The sequence below is a fragment of the Cervus elaphus genome, chromosome 19 (assembly GCF_910594005.1).
Source record: "Cervus elaphus chromosome 19, mCerEla1.1, whole genome shotgun sequence".
Taxonomy (NCBI): Eukaryota; Metazoa; Chordata; class Mammalia; order Artiodactyla; family Cervidae; genus Cervus; species Cervus elaphus.
This window is the reverse complement of record NC_057833.1, coordinates 93,252,447-93,268,641: the sequence shown is the minus strand read 5'-3', so window position 1 is coordinate 93,268,641 and position 16,195 is coordinate 93,252,447.

The following is a 16,195-nucleotide window of genomic DNA, read 5'->3' as shown; positions in this document are numbered from 1 at the left end:
GCAAGAAGGCAAAGTGGTTGTCTGAAAAGGCCTTATAAGTAACTGAGGAAAGAAGAGAAATGAAAAGCAAAGGAGAAAGGAAAAGATATACCCAATTATATGCATAATATGTTTAACCATACATCATACATATTTACATACTATTACAAGTAATTTATACGATATGTATAATATGATTTGGAAAATCACATTAGATTACAAGTCAGTGAACTATTGGTGAATGCACTTATGTAACCACTGCGCAACTAAAGAGATAATGCATTACAAATCTTCCAGAATCCCCTCATTATCCTTTCCAATTACTAGCCTTTATTTCTTCCCAAGTTTAAATACTATCCTGACTTCTAAAATTAAAATAGTTCACCACAGATGGTCACTAGAGCTGAAGTTTAAATCTAGTTTTGTCTGATGCTGTTCATGTTCCTTCCATTGTGTCATTCTAGTTTTGTATGTTGGCGGGGGTGTGATTGTAAAGCCGAACACTATAGAACATATGGGGCTTTCCTGGTGGCGCAGACAGTAAAGACTCTGCCTGCAATGTGGGAGACCTAGGTTTGATCCCTGGGTCTGAAAGATCTCCTGGAAAAGGAAACGGCAACCCATTCAGCATTCTTGCCTGGAAAATCCCATGGACAGAGGGGCCTGGTGGGTTACAGTCGATGGGGTCACAAAGAGCCAAACATGACTGAGTGATTACCACTTCCACTTTACTTTCAGAAATCATTTAAAACATACTGGACATTATAAAGTGGACATTTGGTACCTGGACTTGGGTTTTTCACACAGCTAGTGAATGACTACATGGACCAACAAAACAAGTCACTAAATAATACTGATCATCTCCTGGTCATGGACCACTCTGGATGCAATGGACACAGAGGTGAAAAAGAAAGGCAGGGAATTACCCTTGGAAATTTGCACTTAACTGGGTATAGGAAGAAAATAAACACAAAGTTAATAAATTTTAAAAGTCAGTTCAGTGTTTGCTGAATGCTGTAAAGAAAGTAAACACAGTTATGTGAAGGGAAGTAATGAGGAGAAGCAGTGGAGGTAGGATGAGGGCAGAAATGAAGCCTACAAAGAAGCCCAGCCATGTGCCATGCCTGAAGAATCAGACTCATAGAAGGTCAAAGGCACTAAGACAAGCAAAGCTTCCACGTTTTCTCAGAGAAAACAGAGCAACATAGCTGAGCTCAATAAACAAAGAGAAGCTACAGAATGCATGAAAGAAATAGGCAAGAACTGGCTGTGCAAAGACTTAGCAGATGTGAGGGGATGTCTGGGTTTAATTCTGTGATTTTATTTAGCAATGTCTGATCTGGTATTAGCCTTTAAAAGAGCTCTCTTATTTCTGTGTGAAGACTGAGTTATTGCAGAGTGAGAATGGAAGTGAGAACCCCCTGAGGAGGCTAATGCAGTGATCTAGGCAAGAAATATGGTGGCAAGGACTAGGGTGGTGACTTGGAGGTGGAAAACTAAATAATGAAGGGAATTTAAGGGCATGGCTGCTGGAGTTGAGGCAGGTAAGGCAGGATGAATTAAAGATACTTTCAGGGCTTCAGGCTACAGTGGCTGGATGCATCGCTCTGGGGTGTCACACTGTTACCTAGTGAAGAAGTTAACAGGATTCAGGAGACATGTTACAGAAGCTACAGTTTTCAAATACTTTGCTCTTCACAAATCAGTCACTGCAGTTTTCCTGTTGACATCATCACTCATTTACATTAATGCTGATGTGCTTTCTTAAGTGAGAAAATGAGGAAGAGACCTAAAAATAGCACAAGAGAGTGTCTCACACATGTGAATGGCACAAGTGATGGTGTGTGTGAGAGAGAGAGATAGAGAGGATGGAAAGAAGGAAGGAAGAAAGGGAGAAAGAGACAGGGAGGGAAAATAGAGAAAGAAGACTGACTTTGAAGACAGTGTGTTTGCTGGGGTGAGGTGAAATTGCTAGCAAAACAGCTGGCCTAGAGATATCAAAGAAAGTGAGTTTAGAGGATTGGACATCCTGGGCCTAATTTGGATACAGTTATATTAGATTAAGGTTTTTTTATGCCTTTGATTTTAAAGATGGTTTGTAAAAGTGTGGGAGAAGGTGAGGGTGGTATATTTCAAAAGAACAGCATGTATACTATCTATGGTGAAACAGATCACCAGCCCAGGTGGGATGCATGAGACAAGTGCTCGGGCCTGGTGCACTGGGAAGACCCAGAGGGATCGGGTGGAGAGGGAGGTGGGAGGGGGGATCGGGATTGGGAATACATGTAAATCCATGGCTGATTCATATCAATGTATGACAAACCCACTGGGAAAAAAAAATAATAATAATAAAAAAAAAATCTACAGATTAAAAAAAAAAAAGTCAAAAACATAACACAGTCTCAAAAATAAATAAATAAATAAAAATAAACAAAAACATAACGCAATCTCACCTAAGTATTACGACTGATGCTTGATGTCTTACTCTAAAGTTAAGAATGATAGTTTGTGATTTCAAATCTAAAGGCTAGGTTCATGATAACTACTATTTACACAGGAATTGAGGATTGAGATAGGAGACAGCCCTGTGTAAGAGAGATTGCAATTATTCTAAGGTTTGTCAGGATACTGCCATGTCAGGAGTTTATGAGGCTGCCTGGTCAGAAGAGCTTGCAAACAATGCTATCTGAGACTGTCAAAGCTTGAGATATTATGAAAACTGAATAAACTTAGGCAGATTAAGTGTTAAAGAGAAGACTCATCCTCAGTTGTATTCCAGCCTGATCCAAAATAGTTACGTTTGCCAGAAATTAATTTAAACCAAAGATTTCTTTGGAAACTACATCATAACAATTCAACTTAACTTTAAATTGATATACAAACATAAAGCCTTAGAAACTACCTTAGGCATGGTTAACCTCTTAGATTATGTGAGTCCCTGTTTACCTTCTCCAAGATATCAAAAGTACAGCTTGATTTCATCAATTCAGCAAAACAGTTTTTTTGTTTTTGTTTTTTGTTTTTTAAGTTTAACTCTTCACTAAGTGAAACTGACCATTGGTTAAATCGAAGCATCCACTTGTACTTACCCTAAGAAACCCACAGATGCAACGCCAACCAAAGTCAGCTGAGGTGAGTATCACAAATAATAGTCTATTCCCTTCCTCACTTCCTAAGCCCAGTGGCATTAACAGAGAAAAAGAAACAAAGAAAGAAAAGGGGAAAGAAAGAGAGGAAGAAAGAAAAAATGGCAACTAAATGACAGATGCCAACTTACCAAATAAAACTTGAGTATTCTGCAAGAGGACAAACAGAAATCCTTTGAAAACAACTAATCAAAACAACAACAACAACAATAACAAAGAATAAAAGAGAACCTGCAGTAAACTCCTAAGAATGTTGATTTTCCTCTGATGCTCTTAAGGTTAAGTTGATGTGACAGAGAGTGGTCCACAGTTATTTCAAACTTCACAGTGCTGGAGCTAAAAGCCAATTTAATTAGCACTTTTATCTGGCCACTTGGCTTTTATTACTCTAGAACAAGGTTTTAAAATAGCAATGAATTCTTCTATAAGTTTAAAATTGAGTATTTTTATTCTTTCTGTATATCAGTAATTTTTTTTTAAACTATTTAGTTTTCTAAATGTAACCTCTATTTCCTACACTGTCATATTTTTCAAGATAAATGGTTATTTCTTTTCATAACAGAGAAACAAAGGAATATAAACTATATGAAAACAAAATTTACCCTAGAATCACTATGGGCATGTTTTAGGTGAATTTCAAAAATTGCCTTAATACAGAAACAGAGTCAACTTTGTACCATAGGCCACAGTCTCTAACAGGCCCTTTGTGATGTTATTTCAGGTGAGTCCGGGGAGGAACTGTTCAGTTCTTTCCCAGGTACCATATACAATTCCATCATTGGCTATCCTTAATCAACACCAAGGCATTGTTTCTCAGCATTCTTCTCAAATGAATCAACTTCTGTCAGTTTTCTCTACAATATCCTCTCTCTGATCTTACTCTTTCTTCAGCCCACCTTTAGTCGATGCATAGCTGGAATGTCATTCTTCTGAGCTCAATTATTTTGGTAGCTTTACTTTCACATGAAAATGTTTGCTTTGGGGTGGGAGCACTTATAGATTACAGAATGGAGTTAGCTGTGATTGTGCTTAAAAGAGGTGATCATACTGATTTATATGAAATCTCCAATGAACTGCGTACAGAAGTCAGGGGACTACAGATAAGGTACTAATTGCCAGTCATGTGCCTCCTCTGGTGCCCTCAGTGGTCAAGCTGACAAGGACAAATTGAGGGCACTGAGATGCTGCCTCTAAAAATATTCTCACTCATGTGTTAAACAATCATGCTTGAATGCATAGTATCTGCCAGACACAGACAAAATATAAAAGCAGCAAACTCTGTACCACATTTTTTTGGTCTTTATAGGAAGGACGTGTTTTAAAATTTTGGTGCCTTTTAACTTTCAGTTTGCACATTTTATAAGGATTCATTTACTGCAAACTGCCCCCAGTGTTGATAATGCCAGCTACTGCTTGCAAAATTCCTTTTTCCTTTGCACTAAAGAAAAACAGCATGGAAGGTTATCAACTCTAAACCATTTCATGGTTAGTAAGGTCAAAAAAGCAATATAATTTTAATATATTTTAAATATTTATATAGTGGGGAGATTTTTTTTTTAAAGCTATTCATAGTATCTCTAACTACATGGCATTTTACAAGCATCTAGGGGTTGAATCTGTAATTTAAAAAAAGACAAGAGATTTTTGATTTCTCATTAATATTGAGCATCCAAACAACATCGAAAATATATGCACATTCACAAAGATTTAGATTAGTTTAGATTAAGTTTTCTTCCCTGAATTCTATTCAGATATTTTAAAACACTCACACGTGATACAGCCATAACGTCTTAATTTGGTGTCTTTTACTGAAATTAAATTGCTGCTGGATCCAGTTCTAATTCTCATATTTGTTTAAATACGTTAAATTAAAAACATTGAAATGAAAACAGAGGCAATTCAGAATTTGCTATCACAAGGGAGTCTGTCCATCACTTGTATTTGGCAGAGACTCAAGTAGATGGGAGAGTAGGAAAGTTTAATAGCTTTTTTTTTTTTAAATAAAGACTTCAGGTGTGCCTGATTGGAGGTTGTTGGCTGGGAAGGTTGGAAGAAGGTTAAACTAGAATCAGGGCTTCTTGTGTGATAAGTTTGGGGAACAAACTTGTCTTTCTCTACCTGATCCTGAGCTGGAAGCAGGAAGCTATACAGGAAAGCTGGGAGTCATAGGCTAAGTTCTGTCCATTTGGGGCTGAATTATACAGAGGTTGTGATTTGGCTCTGAGTGCTATTTTTATATATGACCTCACCATTGTTCAGTTGTATGTTCAGAATCTCAGGGTTATATCTAAAATAAAACAATCTTTTGCTGATTAGGTACCACAAAAATATAACTCAACATTGATCATTATTAGAGAAATGCAAATAAAAACTACAATGAGGTATCACCTCACACCAGTCAGAAAGGCCATCATCAAAAAATCTACAAAAAATCTACAAACAATAAATGCTGGAAGGAATATAGAGCATTTGTACTTTTGGCGAGAATGTAAATTAATACAGTAAAGAGATTCCTTAAAAAACTAGGAATAAAATTATTATATTTTTTGCAAAATTAATTGCAATTATCATAGCAATCCCATTACTGGGCATATACACTGATAAAATCATAATTCAAAAAAGACCCATGTAACCCAATGTTCTTTGTAGTACTATTTATAATATTTATATTATAATTATAATTATATAATTATATAATATTTATAATAGCCAGGGCATGGAAGTAACCATGATGTCCAATAACAGATGAATGGATAAAGAGGTCATGGTACATATATACAATGGAATATTACTTAGCCACAAAAGAAACAAATTTGAGTCAGTTGCAGTGAGATGGATGAACCTAGAAGCTATAGGTTGTACAGAGTAAAGTAATTCAGAAAGAGAAAAACACTTATCATACAGAAATACATATATATGGAATCTAAAAAATGGTACTGATAAACCTATTTGCAGAGCAGGAGTAGAGATGTAGATGTAGAGAACAGGCTTGGGGATGGATACAAGGCAGGGAAGAAGAGGGTGGGACGAATTGAGAAAGGAGCATTGACTTATATACACCCCACGGACTGTAGTCCTTCTCCAGGGGATCTTCTGACCCAGGGACTGAACCTATATCTCTTAAATGCCCTGAATGCAAGCCGGTTCTTTCCCACTAGTGCCACCTGAGAAGCTATATATACACTACCATGTGTATATATATGTCAGTATATATAGATAGACAGTGGGAAGTTGCTATATAACACAGGGAGCTCAGCCCAGGGCTCTGCTCTGTGATGACCTAGAAAGGTGGGATGGGGGTGGTGAGAGAGAGGCTCAAGAGGAAGGTGATGTGTGTGTGTGTGTGTGTGTGTGTGTGTGTGTGTGTGTGTGTGTGTGTTGATTCATGTTGTTGTACAGAAGAAACAAACACAGCATTGTAAAATAATTATCGGGCAATTAAAAAATTAAAAGGGAAAAATAACTATCTTTATAAGGTATGGCTGGGATGCATTTCTCCATGAGTTTCTTGTTTTTCTGCAAATCTTGCAAGCAGAGGCATGGACATCTTTTTTTCTTTTTCCCAGAGTATTTTTCAAGGATGTCTGTGTAAGAATTTTAGAAGATATAGAGAGTAGCTCCCTCCACAGGAAAATATAGGTAGGTTTACAACCAAGTGCATCAAAGCTAATGTGAGCCTCCAGGAAAAAGTTTGGAGAAGTTTGCTTTAAAAATCATTTTATGGAGCCTAAGTTTAATCCTCCTCAGCTGTAGTGCAAAATTACTGTGTGTGTGACATCCGGTGGGAGGCCTTTCATGTGCTGTTGTGGAGTGTGGAGACAAGGGAGACTAAAGTGAACAGGACATTCCAGCTGCTTGCTGTGTTGTCGGAGTTAAAGCCCTTTGTCTCTGATTCAGGAGTCTCATGTCTTCTACAACATCCAAAAAACTGTTTCAGGATAACTTGTAAGCTTAAAAGTAAGGCAAAATGTCAAACTCTTCTGCTCTTGACAAGAATTAGGTATTAAAACTCAAATAATAAAATTTATGAGTTTGTTTGTGTGTGTGTACTCATTCATGTCTGACTCTGTGACCCTATGGACTATACATAGTCCACTAGGCTCCCCTGTCCATGAGATTTTCCCAGCAAGAATAATGGAGTGGGTTACCATTTTCTCCTCCAGGGGATCTTCCCAATGCTAGTATCTATTTCTTCCTCTGATTTAGGAATATAACCAGGATTACAAAATAATGCACACAAATGTAAAAAGTACATTAGAAAAAACTCATATAAATTAATTCAGACTGTCTTTGGTAAATGGAAAGCAATTTAGTGCTTAAAGACAGGTGGGGATAGTGAAATAAGGCTTCGGACTGTGTTTGTCAAGATAAATGTGAATGACTCTTCCCCAGGTGGTTGGTATTAAAATAAGGCCAATCATCGAAACTGTGTAAGAATGCAAAAGGTTACAGAAAAGGCTCAGACTTAATTTATGTCTAATACCCACTACTTCATCTTTCTCTAAATCTCATAAAAAATAATTGCAGCAAAGGTACCAAACATCTCTGCTTCATGATAAACTATCAGTGCACCTGGCATATCTAAATTGTTTACTTATACAAGGTGCCAACATTTTTATCTCAATGAATGTAACCTAACCAGAAAAAATTCATGTGCTTAAAATACATCTGAATAGTCATCCATGGTTCGGAAAAATAAATGACATTTTAAAATATGTATTTATGTAAGATAGCTTTTAAGTCTCTGCACTACATTGGAGCACACACTATCGCACAGCATTTTGCAAAGTCCTATTCTGCTCAATAATGGGTCCTTCTCTAACTCAGGTTATTGTTAATCAAGTTCGTTAGTCTAACATTTTTTTTGTCTGAGAATTTTAAATCAATTCTAATTTATCCAATAATAAAGTTTGAGATTATGTACATAGACTGTGTACTTTTGAAAGAATGGCCCAGAGCTTGGATTAAAATATTCAGATACAGTTTTCCATGCGTTAAGCCACAGAGGCAAGGGCATTCCTAAATTTGCCAGGACACTGCATTTTCTTGTTGAGAAGGAAGGCCAGTACACTTTAAACTTCAAGACAAACTACTTTTTAAAATAAGAATTAAATATATGAGCAATGGATAGATGACCTTGAAAGTGGCCACCACATAAAGTTTCTCATTCTTTAGAAAGTATAATATGTAATCTATGTGATAAGGATTATAATGTTAATTTTCAGGAATTGGAGACAACTTCAGACAAATGTCCTGAAAGTAAAATAAACAGTAATCACATATGCAAAGAGAATGCTTATGAACGTGGTGGTGGTTTAGTCACTAAGTCTAACTCTCAGTCCAACTCTTGCAACCCCATGGACTGAAGCCTGCCAGGCTCCTCTATCCATGGGATTCTCCAGGCAAGAATATTGAAGTGGGTTGCCATTTCCTTCTCCAGGGAATCTTCCCAACCCAGGAATTAAACTTGGGTCTCCTGCATTGCAGGCAGATTCTTTACTGACAGAGCTATGAAGGAAGCCCCACTTAAAATGTATGGGGACCCAAATATCCCCTGGGTCTAACTAGGAAGACATAGAAATCACCCTAAAAACTCTACCATATTCAAATACATGAGTTAAGAGCTGTGCTTCCATAAACATTTCCAATATAAATTAAACTGAATGTAAAATGAGGAAGTTAAAAGATAGAAAATTAAATTGTTTTCCTATTGTTCTGCAGACAATTTTAATGTCCAATTCCAAAAATCCAGCTTTATTTCATCATGAACATTTTTAATATAAATCAGGATAAGTCACTGATGTCCCATAACTTGATAAAAATAACTTGAGCTCACCCAGCATCCTTTTTCCTGTTCGAAGCTTCTAAAGCTATCTTCAGATTTGTAGTTCAGTCTCCCGAGTGGTGGAGGAAGAGCTCTTTGCAGTGGAACAGCACCAGCCCTTAAACCAAATGACCTAATGACACGTCATTTTGGTCTTTTACGTTGCTGCGAGCTTCTCTCCCACAGACTGAGAAACTATAAAATAATACCATTATTTTTCTCACCCTGAAATATTAAGGACCAAATCTGGGACCATGGTGATCCCACATAGTTACCGGTGGAAGAGTTTAGCTGAACCAGCTCATCTGTTCCTCTTCACTGACACAATGAGCTGTTAGAATAGTTTTCCTATAAAACTTAGTTGGTGCTTAATGTGAAACTCAAAAGAGGAAGTGGGGCTCCAAAGAAAATGCCAGATACAAATACAGTCTATCTGAGCAGACGTGACTGTAAGCCCCATCCCCACACACAAATGTTTATAGAGATAAATAACTTTTCAAATTGAATATTACTTGAAAAATTTTGAAACTAGTTCCAGAGTTGAGATGGCTGTTAAAAAAACAAGAAAAGGGTAGATCTGGATGCAAATTTAAAATCCAAGAGTGTCTGATGCAGATACAGGTTATATTTTGGGAAAACCACCTAAGAAGAGGTGTACAGTTCTAGATTTGCTCAACTCCAAAGGTTGGAGAAAAGGTTCTGCCACATGGCTGAACAACAGAACTGTTGAATCACTGCTTTGTGTACACAGAAACCTAGTAAGATGGTAGACTCCCCATCTCTTTACCAAACCAAATGTTCACCATGAGGTGGGACCCTAAGTCCTGATCCTTTTAATTCATGTAACCTTACATTTGGGCTTTCCAGGTGGTGCTAGTGGTAAAGAACCCTCCCGCCAATGAAAGAGACATAAGAGGTGCAGTTTTGATTCCGGGGTTGGGAAGATCTCCTGAAGGAGACATGGCAACCCAACTCAGTATGCCTGGAAGCAGGGCTTCCTTCACAGCTCAGTCAGTAAAGAATCTGCCTGCAGTGCAGAAGACCCAAGTTTACTTCCTGGGTTGAGAAGATTCCCTGGAGAAGGAAATGGCAACCCACTTCAGTATTCTTGCCTGGAGAATCCCATGGACAGAGGAGCCTGGCAGACTACAGTTCATAAAGCTGCAAAGAGTTGGACACAACTAAAGCAAATTAACATGCACACAACCTTATATTTTAGTTTTGGTTTGCAGTCCTTTAAGCTAAGACATCAAGTTTATTTTCAATAATTTTTCTTCTTTGGAACAAAGCTTCTGTTATGGCTAAGGCTTCATGTCCAGGGCTAGTAAATTAATCTGTGAGTGTTTACATCATTCTAACAGGCAGTAAGAATCAATCTGGATGAGAATGTTCTCTCAACAGTGGTTCTCAGTTGACCAGTTAAGAAGTAATAAGAAGTGGGGCATAGAACCTATAGGTTACAACAGAGGAATAGGTACTTGAAGGCAGATCCAGCATCTGTGAACAACAGGTTGGCAGGGAGAGCATAATCTGGGCTTCCTAGGTGGCTCAGTTTTCTTGTCTGAAGAATCCCATGGTTAGGCAAGCCTGCTGGGTTACAATCCCATACAATCCCATGCAAAGAGCTGGACATGACTGAAGCGACTTTGCACACACACACGCACAGAGCATAAGCTAAAGTATAGTATTAATATTAGGAAGAGACTCAGGCAAGCCTTGTTTATCTTCAGAGATTTTCAGCAAGGGTTATATGAGGGTGCTTTTAGGTGCACAAAAGAAACCAAAGCAGCATCTGAAAGAAGTAAATATCAGACAGGTGAGAAATGGTTATCATTAAATAAGGAAATCTATGGCAATTAATGATTAGGGTAAATGGGACTGGGGTCAAAGTTAAAGAACTGCAGCATCCTGAAGAGACAGCAGTAGTCACATAGGGTCCCCAATTGAAAAGAAGCAAGATTCCAAGTATCTGAATAGATTCAAGGCTCATGTTCACATGGTGTTTACAAATCCAGTCAGGCCTTTAGTCTTTGTTCTACTATGATCTGAGGAACTCTACAATGCAGCACCATGTCTGTATATCATCTGCTGTCCTAAACTGATTACCTCATTTTCCTTATTTGTTTACCACATTGACTGTCTCGCAACCTCCTGCTTTCAACACAAAGTGCAGTTTCTCTTGTCCACAGTTCTTGAATTTGTGAACTCAGTGTTGATTTCCTGATTGTTTTAGCTTATTGGTTGACCACACTGGATTTGGCAACCTTTTCTTTACACATGCTTCCTGACTCACACTCTGGATCCCATCTGTTCTACATTGTGGTATCGAGTCTTGGATCCCAACACATCACTGCTGCCCCTTAGGGAACCTTACTCCACTTGCTCTTATAGAGTACAAATAATCATGATTTTCCTCCACTCAGCTTCTGCCCCCTAACAAACAAGATCATACATAGTGAATAAGACAGAGAACAGACTGTCAGACTCAGAAGACAAGCTTCAGCATAAATGAGTTAGTTATTGTAACATATAAGCAAATTTTGTTGACTCATGCCTCCATTTGCTTAACTTTAGGATTCTTGATCCTTTGTATTGCCTGTCCTCTATATGTAGTGATACTTCTGGGAGAAGGATGACTTACAAGTACTCTATTTCCCATGTATCCACACATAGACATCAGGAACTAAAATACCTCCCAGAGTCCAGGAGCCATGTCTGCTTAGCTGGGCACGGTGGGACATCCTCTGTACTCTACTGTTCTGTTATAGGGGGCAGCCGCCTGCTTTGCTCGGCTATACCATTTCTATGGTGACTATCACAGATATTTCACTTCAGATTCCAAGTATTCAAGTCAGAATTTGAGAGGCAAAAGATGCAACCAGAGTTTACAGCAAAAACTGAGAAAGTGCATTTCTTCCCAATGGGTTACAGTATTTTCAACGGATTCCAAAGCAGGCATTTCTGTGTTCCAAGATGTAGCAGCATAGTTTTTTTGCTTGGCTTTGTTTTTATTTTTGTTTTTTATTTTTCCTCTTAGCCTGCTCTTTTCTAGGACTTAAAGGGCTGGCCTGAGGACAAATTCAGTTGAAAGACAATGCACTGTGTACAGACTGCCTGTCTGCCTCAGGACAACAAGAATTAGTTATAAAAACTCCATAGAATGTGCTCAGTCATGCAGTTCTACACATCTGCTACTCATGTTCCATCTCTGAACAGGTGGCTTGAGGAAGTAAGAACCCTGTTCTTGGAATTTGCTTTATCTTATGTTCATCAAGGAAGGCTGATGTCAGTAGATCGATAATTAGAGAATAGACAGATATTCTAGACTGCTGTACTACAGACGTTCTCAGGCCTAGCTGTGTACCAGAATCACAATTTTACAATTAAAGATGAGAATCAAGGACTTCATACAACTAGTGCAAAGTCAAACAGCAAGTGAATTATGGTCTGACATGGGATCGAAACAGATATATTCAAGTACAAAGTCTATGTTCATTTTGCAGTGCTACACTGCCTCCCTGTAACCGATTTTTTTCCTACTAACGAATTAATTGACTTTAGATCTAAGAAAAATATAGAAGCAACCTTAAACTCGACTTGTCAGAATTTTTCTCTATGTAAAAATTGCATCATTTGAAATGTTTCTCAGGAAGTATAATATCTGAATACCATCAGGGCATGCGAATGTCATATATTATGTATTTATGAATGACCATAAAAATATACTCATGATTCTGATGATTTATCATGAAAATGGCTTCTAGAATGATGGAAAGTGGCTTAGAATATAAAGTTGCATACATAATACAGTTTGATCTTGTACTGCTGATTAAGTTAATTCCTTCTGATGGGCTGAGAGAAAATGCAAGCAGACAGACAGCTTTGTGACACAGAGCACATCATAAGAGTTTAACTGAATTTTTCACCTGATTTGAGCTGCATAAATTACCTGATCGCTCAGTTTTCCCTTTGAAATTCTCCCAATGGAGAGAGTTTGTATTCCACAAACTCCCAATTAACCTTAACAAGAGAGCCAAGCTACTCAAATTGCTTGGGTAATGCACGTTTCGAATATGTTCACTGTTTTGCTCCCTTAGAGCTTGGGTACCAGGCAGCTACTCAATACCTTGTTCTTTAATAACAAAACCCAAGTATTATTCTAGGTAACAATTTTCCTAGCCAAGAATCTACATTTCCTAGTCTTCCATGAAGCTAGAGATGACTAATGAGAAAAAAGTGGAGGTTGGTAGATAAAATTAAGGGAAAGCTCTTTTAGAAGCAGACAGAGGTAGCATACACCCTCTCCTTTATTCCTGCTGCTTCTCTGAAATGCAGGTTATGATGAAGAGAATTAACTCAATCAGCCATTTTTGGAGGGTTCACTCCATCACCTCCATATCTGGAGGTGATTCTAAAGGTGGAAGACTTATGCAAAGAATGATGAAATGGAAAAAGAGAGAAAAGGTGATTGAATCACCACATAGCAGTTATGGCTATGGACTATATTTCTATTTTTCCTGTATGAAACAGAAATAAACCTCTCTTGTTGAAGCCACAGTTATTTCTGTTGTCATCTGCAGCCAAACTCAATTCCAAGCTGATATTATACATAGTCTTTTCTGTCTAGGGCTCCTAGTGCTCAAGGAACAAAAAGGTCATCAAAGCAGTGTTGTAATGGTATGTCTAGATGTTGACCTCTTTATCCTTGAGCTCTCATCACTTGTCTCTTTTGTTATTACCTGAAGGTTGCATTGTTATTTGCCAAATGAAAGTACATTGTTTGAATAGGGACAACAGAATTTAAAGTGATATTGGCAGTCATCATGGTTTAATGAAAATAGGCTTGGGATTTAGAATCAGTGAGTCCTGAATTCATATTCCACTTCTAACAATTCTCAGCTGTATGCCTCCTGTACAAATTATTTGGTTTTTCTAGGGGTAAAATAGGAATAATAAAAGCTACCTCATAGGGTAGATATTTAACATAAGACTATAAAGTATCATGATACTCAGTAATAGCATGTACTGTTTTTATTGTTTGATTCCTATAACAAATCCTATCCAAAGCTTAGGAAGAGATTGTTAGGGTCACAGTAAAATTCTCTATCATTATTAATTTAAGGGAACCACTATTTCTACCAATCCTGAGCTCTTTCTATCACCTATATTTTATATGTGCTTGATTTTCCCTATAGATTCTAAATTTTTTTCATTTCAGCTCACTACCAGAGGCTGTTCTAGTCAAAAAATATTTGAGATTGCTGCTCTAACTGTATCTGTTCTCACAAATAGAAAACATATAAAGTTGGGAGGAGGGATGGATTTCATCAATTGGAATTCAGTTATTTCTTTGGCACTGAAGCTCTGTGTACTATAAGGCCTGAACTAAGAAAGGCCATTTTGACTACTTCTATGAATAGGCTTTCATTATTGTAGTTATACATTATGTCTTATTCCATTCTAATTCATTTTAGCTGCACATTTTGCATTAATTTTAGGACAACTTATCAAATGTACAGAGATTGCTTCTATGCATACTCTTGTAGACACTGAATCCTTCATCACCAGTATCGTAGTGTTTTTCATGGGTATTTTAAGATTGCTTTCGGTACTGTGTTAGAAAATGAACAAATACAATTTTATATTGGTTATGAGTGTCAGATTAAATTCAAGCTGCATTGTAAGCTACTAAACCAATTAAAAACTTCTCCTGATCTTCTTATTTAGTAATATGTGAAAATGGCCCAGTAAGCCATTTCTACTTAGTGTCATTAAAATTTTAGCATGACTTCAGCATTTGGAAACATAATTATATAATTAATTTCATAAATATTACTACATATTAATCATCAACATGAGGTATTTAAAAAATGACATTCAAGTCAGTCTTTGAAATTAGAGATAACTCAAAAAAGTTATAAATGGTAGTCAGTACTATTAATGTCTGACTATAAAACAAGTGTCAGATATATAAAATGATTATACTTAAGTAATAGTATATAAACATAAGAAATTCCCCAAAAATACTAATATTGAATAATAATGCACTGATGCACATTATCAAAATCTAGTTCCAAAGTATACTGAAAAGTGATAAATTCACAGTATATCTCACATTTATGTCCTGTCACTGATGACAGTCACATTAAATGATTAAGAAAAAACATGGACAATTATATAAATAGGAAATAAATCTAGAATAGTGAATAAGTGGCAGTACTTCATACGAATAACAAATACCCATATTTATATGTATAAAAGACACCATGGTTATTTCAACTAATACACATTGAAATTTTTCTATATTCAGGTATTAAATCAGGTCTTGGGGATTTTAATATTGCCAACATATATTCCCTGCCTCCAGAGTATTCGCTGTCCAATAAGGGAGAATTCTAAGGCAACATAGTATTATTCACCCATATATATATATACACACACACACATATATGCACATAAGTATACAAATACACACATATTCACACACAATATTGTGCGCAAAGATACAAAGTGTACTTAATTCAGCTGCAAACTTTATAGAAGGCTTTCTAAAGATATAATAATCAAATTTAAACTGACTTTATCAACACCACACTAATTTGCCTTTTGCATTCCGTTGGCTCTTCAAATTTTATAAAATACTCTCCATGAGGACATAACCAAGAATCTTCAAGGAAAGAGGAGCAATGTGAGCATACGCATTCTTCCTGTCCTCTGCCAGCCTATCCCCAGTCACCATCAACTGAAAGCTAAAGGAAAGGACTAACAGAAAACACCATTAAGAAAGAAACCTGTAAAAAAAAAAAAAAAAAAAGAAAGAAACCTGTGAATAAGAAGTAGAAACAAACAAAAAAGATGTCACACATTTGCCACAAAAATTGAAGAATTTTTCTAGGTAGGTTAAAAGCATATGGAACTAAATAATATTAAAATCCTAAAAAAAATAATATAACTACCTGAAAATTGTTGCTGCTTGATTTGTTAACTAAACGGTGCTGACAAAAGAAATAATAACTCTAAATATAGAGTTTTGTAGTTTTCCTATATAAATATTATAGATATTTTGTTAGATTTACATCTCAGTGTAAACTTGGGGGGAGTTAATGTAAATGTTATCATGGCTTTAATTTCAAATTCCACTTGGTTATTACTAGTAAAAAGGGATGTGATCGACTTTTGTATATTAACCTTGTGTCCTGTAATCTTGACATAATTTCTCATTAGTGGTAGGAGTGCTTTAGTCAAT